The 13,003-nt window shown below is 45.3% G+C and overlaps 1 protein-coding gene across 1 annotated transcript in view; it reads left to right on the top strand.

Annotated features, from left to right (window-relative positions):
* Positions 1–10,551: 10,551 nt before the first annotated feature.
* Positions 10,552–13,003, top strand: part of NSD3 (nuclear receptor binding SET domain protein 3) — an 84,917-nt gene continuing 82,465 nt past the window's right edge. The window contains exon 1 of the mRNA XM_083588329.1: positions 10,552–10,977. The gene's annotated coding sequence lies outside the window, so the exon portion shown is untranslated. The remainder of the gene's footprint in view (positions 10,978–13,003) is intronic.

Here is a 13,003-nt window from a genome sequence, read left to right as displayed (position 1 = left end):
TTTTGCAGCTTTAACATGTATGTCTTAAGTTTTGTAGAATTTCATTGTTGTAAGCTGCTTTGAGACTAACAAGGTGAAGAGCGAGATAGAATTTCTTTAAATAAACAATACACTGTAAATCAGTTACTGCTGCAAATGGTTACTTAATTCGATGGTTGCAGATTGTGCTTTTGCATTTAATCGCCATTTAATCCCACTGTTTACGGTTTCCCCTCTTTTCTGTTACATCCTTTTGTGGGAGATGCACCTGCCCACTTTGGAGGGTCAAGCTAGGTGTGCCTTTAACGTCTCTTTGCAGTTTGCATGCAAGGGCATCCACTGTGGAAGGGGCTGAGAACTGGCAGGATGGCGGTGGTCAGGGATGGGGAGCTTAGGTCTTTCCTTCCTTGCTGTGATGCTGACAGTGATGGCTACCCACAAGTTGCTATTCTTGGCACAAGGAGGAAGCCCTCCATTGGCACAAATACACATTTAAGGTCACATGCAAGTTGGCATTTGAGGAAAAAGATTTTCGTCCGGGAAAGCATATGCTATAATAAATGTGTTACTTTTGATGCCGTGTGACTCTCTGTTGTTTTTTCTGCAACTGACTTAACACAGCTACCCCTCAATTGTACGAACCAGGTTATTTGGCCCTTTTCATGCCTGTGTGTGACGGATGGTGACATTTTCCTTTAACAAGGGAATGTGTGATGTCATTTCACTTTACGACACTCCCATTCACCTCGCTTTGCATGACATATTGTAAATTGTCATGGAGACTAGCAGGAGGGTGAAGAAGTGAGCCAAGGAGGGAGCTCTAGCCAGGCCAGTAAGAGGCTTGCTGCTTGCCAACCCTCAATCCAAGCCAGTTGTAGACATATTTTAGAAACAACTGAGGGTGATCCCATGTTTCGTAGTTGTCCCACCCGTTGAGGTGTTCATGTCTGCACAGAGGTGGCTTCTGACATGTACACGGGAAATTTGTGATGCGTGAAGCAGCCATTAGATAGCCAGTTGGAAGGCATGACTGACGGGGTGACTCCAGCAAGTGGCAAAGTGGTGGTGTGATGTTTTCACCCCGGCTGAATGTGTTTCAGGACGTTCAGCAGACTTTCACATAATTTTGGGTTGAATTGTGAGCCAGACACACAGTGAAGCAACTGCAGAGCTTATTTCACAACATGGCTACTTGGCTTACTAATCTAAACCAGGATTGGGAATTCTTTTTGCGTCCCAAGAGCCACATTTCTTTCTGGGCAACCTGCTGGTGGGTGGAGACAGATGCGAAAGCGGGCAGAGCATTGAATGTACATTTTACCTCTGTACGGTTTCCACATGCACTCAGACATCCTCTTTAAATTCCAGTGAGGGAAGCCAGAGATATTGTAAGAGTTCAAGCATGCATCCCAGCCGCGCAAAAACTCTCCAGGAGGGCATGCAGCAAGGCTGGTGAGCGGCCTGGCCAGGAGAGTGTCCCTGGGGCCGGATACAAAGACCTGAAGGGCTGCACACAGCCCTCACGCTTGAGATTGACCACCCCTGACCGAACCCAAATAAAAGCATGTGTGAAAGCTGAAGTCCTTGTTCCACTGCCCCTACAACTTCCTGAATTTCAGGGTTTCCCCAACATGAAGAAGACTGGTCTGAAAGGCCAAGGGAAGGCTAAGTTGAGCATAATACTTACTTGGTCAATTTATAGACTGCTTCTAATGTATAAAATATCTCAAAGTACTTTACCATAAGCAGTTAAAGACTCCAAAGCATCCAAGAAATTCAGTACTGGACTCATATACAGATTATATGAATAGAATCAGATCCTATCTGGGCATCTGATGACTTGAATGAGTCCACATGCTTCCAATAGATTCTGCTTGTCCACTCGTAAATAAACCGTATCTTTCAAGGACACCCTTGTGACAAAGCCATGCCCACAACTGCATTGTGAGGTGGGCCAGTTGTATGTACAACTTATATTTTTAGTATGTTTTGGCCACCTCCTTTTCCTCTTAACTCTAACCATGAAAGAATGCCAGTGTCGTGAGCCAGATGCTTGCCTGGGCAAGACAGCAACCAGCTACATCCTTCATATCTCCACAGGATTGGGCAGCTTGTTTTCCTTGCATTTAGCCCTAGGTGCAATTATGTCGTGTAACTCAAAGCTGTTTAGAGCCTTAGATCGCGTGGGAAACAATCCCTCGAGCTTGGGCTCACTCCAAAGCCCAATGCCAAGTTAAAGAAATTAGATAATTCAGACTAGGATCTAGAAGGGAATGGAGAACAACACTTTAAGGAAAATTAGGAACGGTTGAAGACATTAGATATCCTACACAAGGAGAGATAGTATTCCTGGATGGTCAAAGGTGGTGGCAAAATGATACAATGACCATAAGTATGATGCTTAAGCCTGGGTGGCCTTGACAACCCAATAACATATGCTCCCTTATTTATTTATTTATTTATTTATTTATTTATTTATTTATTTATATCAAGGGATTGAAACATGAAGGCATTGAAAACGCTTAGTATGTTAATTCTGGACATTGCTAAAGAGCTATGCATTTTTATCTATTATTTATCCATGCACACTTTCTAGGGATACTTTCCTGGAAAAATAATGAAAGTTTTGAAACTGCCCAGTTTGACTGGTACATGTTACAAACTTTTTTAAAGAGTGCATTTTTGTAAATGAAAAGCTTTTCATGCAAAAATACAGCATTAGATAAACATCCCATTATGTTGCATGTAGCTCAAGCAGATGCATGTTTGCTGAAAATAATCCCACTGAATTCTATGGATTTCACACCTAAGAAAGTGTGCAAAAGGAGATAAATGAGAGTGGGGAAATGCTAAGCAATCGTGTATCTTCTATGTCAACCTAGCTCTGCAAGGAGACCCTTCCAGAGGGAGAACAGAAGGCAATCCTCTATTTGAAGGGCTATCGGGTTCAATTCTGGTTCAAAGATTAAAAAGCCACCTGGCTGGAGCATGTCTTTTAACTCTTGCTTGGATGGAGTGGGGTGTGGGTAGAAGCCTCCAACTTGTGGGGTTGATTTAAAGGTAAGAGTCGCATCCGTGGCCCTACTCAACCTGAAGTGAATGTGGGCTGAAAAAGGTTCCCCACGCCCATGCAGCCTATGCAGTTAATGTCCTCCATGGTCCTATTTTGGGGTAAAAATTGTATATTTTGGTAATGTAAGAACAGCAGGATGATGAAGGGAAGTCATTCCTAAGACACCCCAACCTACGATTTTAAAATAGAATATTTGCTTTAAAATGCATATTCATATAGTCTGGATTACCCAAGAACACATACAAGCCAAATATATTGTTTATTTGCTTGTGGTTGTGAAAAATAAGGGAAATGTGGAGATCCACATCCAGCCTCTGTTAAGAAAATGATAAAAACCTTTCATCTCTCATAAGAACATGTATCTCGTTTTCCCTGGTACTTGAGTTTTTTTCTGATTACGGTATTCTGGAAACAGGCATCACTCTTTTCATGTCTCCCCTCAAAACCAACATTGCTTCCCCCCCTTTCTTTCCCTTTTACTGTTGCTGGATGTAAGGTTTCTTCCCCCTCCACACGCCTGTTGTGCTTTCCTTTTGGCTTAGTAACAATAGATTTCATTCCCAATGTATTTACTTTGGATGTTTCAGATTTGGGCAAGAGTGGAATGAATTGCAAATGATTTCCTCTGCATCTTGCATTCATGACTACAACAGAAAATGATGGTATTTATTCCCAGTCTCTTGCCCAGATGTCAAAACTCAGCAGCTAAAAGCAGAACCTGAGACAGATGCTATATTGATCCTCCAGAATCTTGCATGCTCCCTGTCTTTATGCAATGCATTAGTAATTAAATGCAATCTATTAGTAATTAACAGCATCCTCCATCTCTGTGTGGTGTGCGCGCTCATGTATTTTCATTTAAAGAGGATGTAAATGGCTGTGCCACTGATTAGCCATTCTACATCCTGACTTGCTGTCTTTTCTATATCCAATGACAGGTGTGCATTCATTAATTCAGTTATATCTTAATTTCTGTTTCCATATGGTAAGGGTTTGACATTACCAGTGACTACTTTGCTCAGCCTAAGCAAACATTTAAGATTTTAGCCTTTTTCACACCTGAGCAAGTTATACCATTTTAACCTTGACTCACCAGAAATCAGCTTCAAAAATTTAAGAAAAGGAAAACACTGAAAAGCCTTCATCTTGTCTTCTTTTCCAGGCTTGTGTGGAAGATCTCTCCTTGCTCTGAATCCAGGACAAAATAGCACATCAGTCCCCCTATTGCTGTCATTCCCAGTAATGAAGAACCCCCCTTCTCATGCTATGCTCGGGGACATGTTAACCGCAGCAACACAGTTCTTTCCTGCATTATTGCAACCCCTGACACAAAAGTCTCCACTGCGGGGAGAGCATGATATGCAAACTTTCGGCGTGATGTGCTAGTTGTCTACATGCAGGGATCTGTGTACATGTCTGTGAGCATTCAGAATGACACCCCACCTACAGTTTCAGTCTCCTGCCCAGATGGCAACCATCCAACAGGTAGAGCTAGGAACTCAACAAGATGCTGTAATGCAAATTGATTCACCGGAATCTGGAACTGCCTTCTGTATATTACAAAATTAGTCTGTAGAATTTCTTGGCTACATCACTCCTACCCAGGCTGTGACCACTTCATCTTGTAATGAGTAAGGACATGCTAACACACTGAAGCAATTTAAAGCCCCCTGCCCTGCCCTTGGTGCTTCTGTCTACCTGTACCTCCCTCCAAATCAAGAAGCATCAGATGTAGCCAAAGCCTCCAAAAGAAAGAACACAACCTGTTCCCTAGCTTTGTTTATCGAAAGCATTTTATAATCTGCCTTACAAAGCAGTGTATAACTGGGGGAAATCCATCTGAGAGAGATGTGTGTACAGTTGAAAACTGAAGACTCCAGAATAGTAAGGAAGCATCAAGTCTCAGGAATCTTTGACAGAAATAACATTGTTTAAGAAAGGCAAATTAGAATATATGAAGGGACTTTCCAGGTACTGTATGAAAGGGAATTCCAGAACCATGGAGCCACCACTGAGAAGGCCCTATCACTTGTGGTTTCCAACCCAAGTATCCATTCTCATGGGTGCAGGAGGAGGGCCTATGAAAGCTGATTTGAACAAACGGCCAGGTTTTTCTTCTTCATGGCTTCCATCTCCCTTTATAGGTTGTGGCAGCCTAGCAGTCCACCAGTCACCCTCTGAATCCTTAAGGCTGCAACTCCCTCCAACTCCAGACCACTTTCTCCTCTTTCAGACTCCAGTGCAGGCCTGGGGAACCCTTTTCAGCCTTCTGGACAACCTTTTGAATATATGCTTTATCTTTGCTTCTAATGCACACTCACTCCTGCCTCCCTATCAAGGCAAGGCAAGCAAGAGGCATCATCACCAGAGGTCAAGAATGCCTTCCAGCCAGCCAGAAATATTCCAGGAGTGGCAGCCCAGGTACCAGTGAGAGGTGAGGCCTGGGGAGGGCTTCTGGTATGGGGGGAGTCCTGAGGGTCAGATAGAGAAGTTTGGAGGGCTGCATTTGGCCCTCAAGTCTCTACCCCAGCCTACTCTGTCCAGAAGGGAAGCCTATCAAGTCTATGCATATTCCACATGGTCATTTCTCCCACAATACCTCTTTTGAACCCCACTAAAAGCCCATGCAGTGGAAGGCCAATCTCCAGGCCTATCATAATTTACATTATGCATTACACTTCAGATTGTTTTTTGCAGTCAAATACACACTACCAACTGTCAGTTGCTTCTGGCATGCTCAGTTATTTCCTGACCTTTAATGTCAAGAATTTAGCACCCTACTATAATTCTTATGAATATTTTCCAGATATGTTTTACAATCTATGCTTTGATACTACAGTATAGAAGTATTTTTTAAAAATAAAATAGAAAGTTTAGTGCAACATTTTTACCTCTTAAAGTCTTTTGGTGGAAGAGGGGGCTGAGAAATCATCAGACAAATTTACCTTTGTAAGGGATGGGCCGTAGCTCAGGAGTGGAACATGTGCTTTGCATGCAGACAATTCCAGGTTCAATCCTGGATGTTTCTAGGTAGGATCGCAAATGTATTCTGTCTGAAAACTACTGCTAAATAATCTAGACGCTGTTGAGCCAGATGGGCTGGAGACTGGCAAATGTTGTCCTAATCTTCTATATTAAAAAGTGGGTTTAGGTAAGAAAGTTTGAGAAAACCACAGAATCAGTCTGACTGGGAAAGGTACTAGAATTGATATGGAGTGTACAAGTTGCTTATTTCCTCCACCCTCACAATCAATTTTCCTTTTGTGTCATTTTAGCTTGTGTCCTTTTAGATTGTAAGTCTGAGGGCAGGAACTCTATTATGTCTGTTGGTCTGTAAGCTATTCTGGGAGTCTTTTGGGGACTGAAGATCAAGGTAATTTTTTCAAGTACTGTAAATAACTATGCAGTGATTAGTCAGGGCCAGCGTGGACTGTCAAAAACAAACCCTGCCAAGCTATATAGATTTTTTAAAAATTGGGCTACTAGCGTAGTCAATAGTGGGAATGCTGTGGACATACTTTATTTGGATTTCAGCAAAGCATGGGGTAAAGTCCCCCCTGATATTTTGATCAGCAGCATACTTAAAGAACAGGCAAAGTTTTATCAATGACTTAGATTAAAGGATAGAGGGAACACTTTGGAAATGACACAAAACCAGGAGGTATTGCTAACATCTCAGGAGACAGGAATAAAAATTAATAAAATGATATTCAGCAGAATGAAAATGCAAAGTTATCTATTTAGGCACATGAACAAGATGTATAAGATGGGGAAGATCTGATATGGCAGTAACACATGTGAAAATGAGCTTGAGTTTTCAAACAGGACAGGAAAATTGGCTTCCAGGTGGAGAGGTCAAAATTAGAAACAGAGCTTTTGGAACCCAATACTAAGAATCTGTCAAGAATGTATAACTTGCTGTTGAAATGGAATACACAGGATGAGACGGTTAAATCAGCTATGATTAAATGGGCACAAGACATTGGTCATAACATTATGTTTGCTGACTGGGAACAGTTATGGACCACCAGTATAAAGTTTACGGCATGTAATGCCTTAAGAGAGAACATTATGAAAATGATCTATAGGTGGTACATGACCCCAGTCAAGCTTGCAAAAATCTATCATACGCCCAATAATAAATGTTGGAAATGTAAGGAAACGGAAGGTACTTTCTACCACCTTTGGTGGACGTGCCCAAGGATCAAGGTCTTCTGGGAAATGATTTACAATGAAATGAAAAAGGTGCTTAAATGCACTTTCGTGAAGAAACCAGAGGCCTTTCTCCTGGGCATGGTAGGCCAATTGGTGTCAAGGAAAGATAGGACGTTTTTTATGTATGCGACAACAGCAGCAAGAGTTCTTTTAGCAAAGTATTGGAAGACACAAGAGCTACCCACGCTGGAAGAATGGCAGACAAAGGTGATTGACTATATGGGACTGGCTGAGATGACTGGCAGAATCCGTGACCAAGGGAAAGAGACGGTGGAAGAAGATTAGAAGAAATTTAAAGTGTATCTTAAGAACTGTTGTAAAATTAATGAGTGCTAAAATGTCATGGGTAATGTAAAACAGAATTGCAGTGATAAATAATTGGGTAAGAGAAAAAGGATTAAATAATTGGGTAAGAGAAAAAGGATTAAAGAAAGTGAACTATAAGTAAGTAAAGTGATAAGTAATTGGATAAGAGGAAAAAGATCAGAAATTGTATTACAAGTATTGAAATTAGGGGTTGCTGGGAAAATTTAAAACAGGGATGCAGAAAAGGGAGGTATGGGGAAGTCGTTGAAACAAGGTTTAAGAAAAAGAGGTTAAGAAATTATACGTGTTTATATGTTTGTTTGTTTGTTTATGTATTGTCTTGTATTGTTTTTTTAATATGTGTTGGAAAATCAATAAAAAATTTATATAAAAAAGAAAAAGAAAATGAGCTTGGGACTGTAGTCAGCCACAAGCTGAACATGAATAATAATAATAATAATAATAATAATAATAATAATAATAATTTATTATTTGTACCCCGCCCATCTGGCTGGGTTTCCCCAGCCACTCTGGGCGGCTTCCATAGAAACCAAAAATACACTAAAATATCACAGATTAAAAACTTCCCTTAAGATGTCTTCTGAATGTCAGGTAGTTATTTATCGCTTTGACATCTGATGGGAGGGCGTTCCACAGGGCAGGCGCCACTACCAAGAAGGCCCTCTGCCTGGTTCCCTGTAGCTTTGCTTCTCGCAATGAGGGAACCGCCAGAAGGCCCTCGGCGCTGGACCTCAGCATCCGGGCAGAACGATGGGGGTGGAGACGCTCCTTCAGGTATACTGGGCCGAGGCCGTTTAGGGCTTTAAAGGTCAACACCAGCACTTTGAATTGTGCTCGGAAACGTACTGGGAGCCAATGTAGGTCTTTCAAGACCGGTGTTATGTGGTCTCGGTGGCCGCCCCGTCACCAGTCTAGCTGCCGCATTCTGGATTAGTTGTAGTTTCCGAGTCACCTTCAAAGGTAGCCCCACGTAGAGCGCATTGCAGTAGTCCAAGCGGGAGATAACCAGAGCATGCACCACTCTGGCGAGACAGTCCGCGGGCAGGTAGGGTCTCAGCCTGCGTACCAGGTGGAGTTGGTAGACAGCTGCCCTGGACACAGAATTGACCTGCGCCTCCATGGACAGCTGTGAGTCCAAAATGACTCCCAGGCTGCGCACCTGGTCCTTCAGGGGCACAGTTACCCTATTCAGGACCAGGGAGTCCTCCACACCAGCCCGCCCCCTGTCCCCCAAAAACAGTACTTCTGTCTTGTCAGGATTCAACCTCAATCCATTAGCCGCCATCCATCCTCCAACTGCCTCCAGGCACTCACACAGGACCTTCACCGCCTTCACTGGTTCTGATGAAGTTAGAAGTGTAAAGTGGCTAGAGAGAATGCGAATGAGAAGGCCTACTTCCACATCATTCAGCACTATTCTGAATACATCCAGTGGACTGTGCCCAGTTTCTGGGCTTGCATTTTGAGGATGTAGATGGATTAGAGCAGGTGCAGAGGAAGGCCATGAAGATGGCCATTGGTACAGAAAATAAATCCTGAGGAAAGGTTGATGGAGAAGAGATGACTGAGGGGAGACATCAGAGCACTACTCTGATGTAGAATCTGAAGGGCTGCTATATAGAGGCAGGCAAAGGCTTTTTTTCCTAGAATCATAGAGTTGGAAAAAACCCCAAGGGTCCTATCGCCCTGCAGTGCAGGAACCTCAACCCATTTAAGGTCCCTATCCAATCTGAAACCATACCAGACACGGCTTAGCTTTGCAAATTGCTAGCAGTTTTATTGGTGCCTCAGGATGGGAAGGACTAAACCAAATGGGATTAAGTTATACGATGATATACTATTTTAGCAAAACATTAGGTGAAACCTTTAGACAGTAAGAGCAGTTTGATAATGGAATCCGTTACCCAGGGATGTGGAAGACTCCCTCAGTGGAGGTCAAGCCACCAACACTTGGGTGGCTTTAAAAGAGAATTAGACAAATTCATGAAGGATAAGACTATGGATGGCTTACTAGCCTTATGTCTTTGTTCCACCTCCAATGACGCCTCGGAATGCCAGTTGCTGGGAAACACCCACCGGAAGAAGGCGAAGACTGTTGTGCGCAGGCCCCGCTTTGAGGCTTGCCATTAGGCACTAGCTTGGCCACAAGATGCTGGACGAGTTGTGTCTTTGGCCTGATCCCCAGACTCTAACATTACTTAGTAGGAGCTGTTGGGTCTGCTCTAGGTTTGGATGTTCTGCCCTCAGCAGGAGGTTTGGCTGTATGGTTTACATGCCCGCCCACCCAACAAGTATGCCTCAAGTTACAGACATGGCTGTATGTACATAGCAATTCTGTATTATATTAGCCTTCTTTCTAAGTTCTGAATCTCATCTATGTCATTTAAATTTCTCTGCCCAGTTTCCAGAGTCCTGAAATCACAAGTCTGCTCATTCTTGTCCAAACAAGACTTGAAGAGAGGTGACAGATTATGCTTATTTGTTTTTACGTCGGCATTCTGTAGAATTGAGGGGAAGCCCAGTCTAGCCATTCCAATGAATATGTGAATTAAAACCCACAAATTGGGCCTGCATGTTGGTGCAGAAGTGTCCATGCCACAGCTGGGCCTCTTCCCCGAGCGCCAAGAGCGGGTCTCCGCCTTCCCTAGTGGAAGCGTTTGGCGCGCGCGCCCGGGGCACCTGGAGGCCTCACAGGGGAGCCCCAAATCCTCTGGGACCCCAACCCCTCCTGCCAGCCGGGCTGTACCTGCGGGACCCCGTCAGAGCCACGGCTTCCCCGTCCCCCAAGGCAGCGCCCTGTCTGCTGGGCTGCAGGGAACTGGAGCGCCGCCGCCGCCGCCGCCGCCGCCGCCTGGCGCTGCTGCCCCGGGACAAGCGCGCGCGCCCTCCGCCCGACCCGTCCAGGCGGGAAACTGCAACTCCCAGCATGCCCGGCGCCTGGCGCAGCGCGGGCAGCCAATGAGGCGCCGCTTTCTTCCGGCGCTGCCTCTGAGGGAGCTTTGTGCTGCGCGAGAAGAAAGGCGGCGGCGAAGGCGGCGGGCAGGGCCGAGGCCGGGGCCTGAGAGCGAGCGAGCGAGAGCGGAGCGCCAGCGCCCCCTCTCTTCCCCGGACTCCTCGCCCGCAGCCCCCGAGGAGGCTCCTGCGCCGCCCGCGACGGAGGAGAAGGAGGCGGCGGCAGAGGCAGAGGAGGCGGCGGCGGCGGCGGCGGCGGGAGCGCCGCGTCAATTGAGGCCGGGGATCGAGCGCGGCCTACGGCGGGGCCTGGCCCGCCCCCTTTGCCGAGCCCGGCCCGGCGAGGCCCTTTCCGCCGCGCTTCCTCCGTTACGCGTCCCGGTGGCGATCGGTCCGATACGGCGGGGAAGTTAGAATGGAACAGACTGACGGTGAGGCGCCACGGAGGGGGGGCAGGGGGCGGAGACGTCGCCTTGCGAACGAGCTTCCCCAAGTTGCTAGTCCTCAGCAGTCCTCCGTGTCCAATATTTGCCTTTTGGAGAGCCCTAGGGCCCTCCATTTTTCGTTTCGTTTCTCATCTACAGGACCCTTGATGAAAACGTGCGCTGAAGGGTGTTAGGCTTCTCATGGTAGAACGGTAGAGTGGGAAGGGGCGCGAGGGTCATCTAGTCCAACCCGCTGCAATGCAGGAATCTTTTGCACGATGCGGGGCTCAAACCCACGACCCCGAGAGCCAGAGTCATCCCCACCTGGTCTTCCTCCTTTGCTCCTGCATGGGTGACCTCCCTCCCTTTGGTATTGGTTTGGACAGACATATTTATGTAGCAGTTTGGGGACCTAAGGAGAGATGAGGTGGGAACCCAGCGCAGGAAGCAAAAGCTTTCCCTTCCCAGTTTCCAAGAAGCAAACCTTACTTGGCACAGGCAAGCACAAGTAGGCATTTTCAAGGTCCCCCCCAGTGCTTTAGGGTATATCTGTAATCGAAAGTAGCCCTCAGTACAGTGGTACTTCAGGTTACAGACGCTTCAGGTTACAGACACTTCAGGTTACAGACTTAGGTTCAGGTTACAGTTAACCCAGAAGTCGTACTTCAGGTGAAGACCTTTGCTTCAGGATGAGAACAGAAATCACGCGCATCGGCGGCGGCAGCGGGAGGCCCCATTAGCTAAAGTGGTGCTTCAGGTTAAGAACAGTTTCAGGTTAAGAACGGACCTCCAGAACAAATTAAGTTCTTAACCTGAGGTACCACTGTAATCTGAAATGTGGTGTGCATTAGGATCAGTGGGTTCAAATCATCATTCAGCTGTTAAACTCACTTTGTGACCTTAGGCCATTCAATATTTCTCAGCCTAACACTATGTGTGCTGCCCTGAATTCTTTGGAGAAAGGGCAATATAAAATCATGACAAATAACCTGTAGCTATTATTATATCAGAATTTGATCTGAGAGACAGTGGGTTGCTGAAGACCACATAATGAGTTCATGGCAAAGTGAGATTTAAAGTACTGTATGAAAGTTTCCAAATTTGGACCTAATAGTCCCTTAGCTCTTGGAGTGAGCCCCGTTGAGCTTAGTGGGCCTCTTGAGGAGATATGTATACAGTAGTAGTGAATTGGTTAATATACCACCAGTTGAGGGAGAGCTCTAAAGAGTCAGGGGGTCATTAGATGTGGAAGTAAGGACTTTTCATAGTGGATTTGGCTCTGAGTACCATAGTATTTGTGTGTTTGGTAAACATTTAGCAGTAGCAGCACCAAGAACTTGTAGCGAAAGTACACCAACAAAGTATCATCAAAACATCAAACACTTTATTAAAATACATAAAAACTATTCCACAGCAGCTTAATCCCTGACAGTACAGTGGTACCTCGGTTTACGAACTTAATCCGTTCCAGAAGGCCGTTCTTAAACCGAAACTGTTCTTAAACTGAGGTGCACTTTCCCTAATGAAGTTCTGTTCTTAGACTGAGGTAAAGTTCGCAAACCAGGACACTACTTCCAGTTTTGCGGAGTTCGTAAACTGAAACGTTTGTAAACAGGGCTGTTCTTAAACTGAGGTGCCACTGTATGTGGTAGATAGTGCAGAGGGGAGGTATGGGCAGCATATATATTCTGGGGGAATGGGGGTTTGGGGAGACCTAGGAATGTGAGGATGTATGGGTGCTATAGGACTCTGAAACAGATGGAGTGGAAGTGGGATGATGACTGGAGGCTAGATCTCACATAGAGCAATGGGATTGTGAGGATGCCAGAATTGGGACGAAGGCTGGAGGCGGGTTGAGGCATTATGATTATACACCTTTAGGTTCAAGACAAAAATGTTCCTCTTCAATCAGTCCTTTGACTGATTAACATCTTACAGTACAGTGGTACCTCAGGTTAAGTACTTAATTTGTTCCGGAGGTCCGTACTTAACCTGAAACTGTTATTAACCTGAAGCACCACGGGCCTCCTGC

The sequence above is a fragment of the Podarcis filfolensis genome (genome assembly GCF_964270895.1).
Source record: "Podarcis filfolensis genome assembly, chromosome: 15".
Classification (NCBI taxonomy): domain Eukaryota; kingdom Metazoa; phylum Chordata; class Lepidosauria; order Squamata; family Lacertidae; genus Podarcis; species Podarcis filfolensis.
The sequence above is the reverse complement of the archived record's forward strand: the minus strand, read 5'-3'. Positions and strand labels throughout refer to the sequence as shown.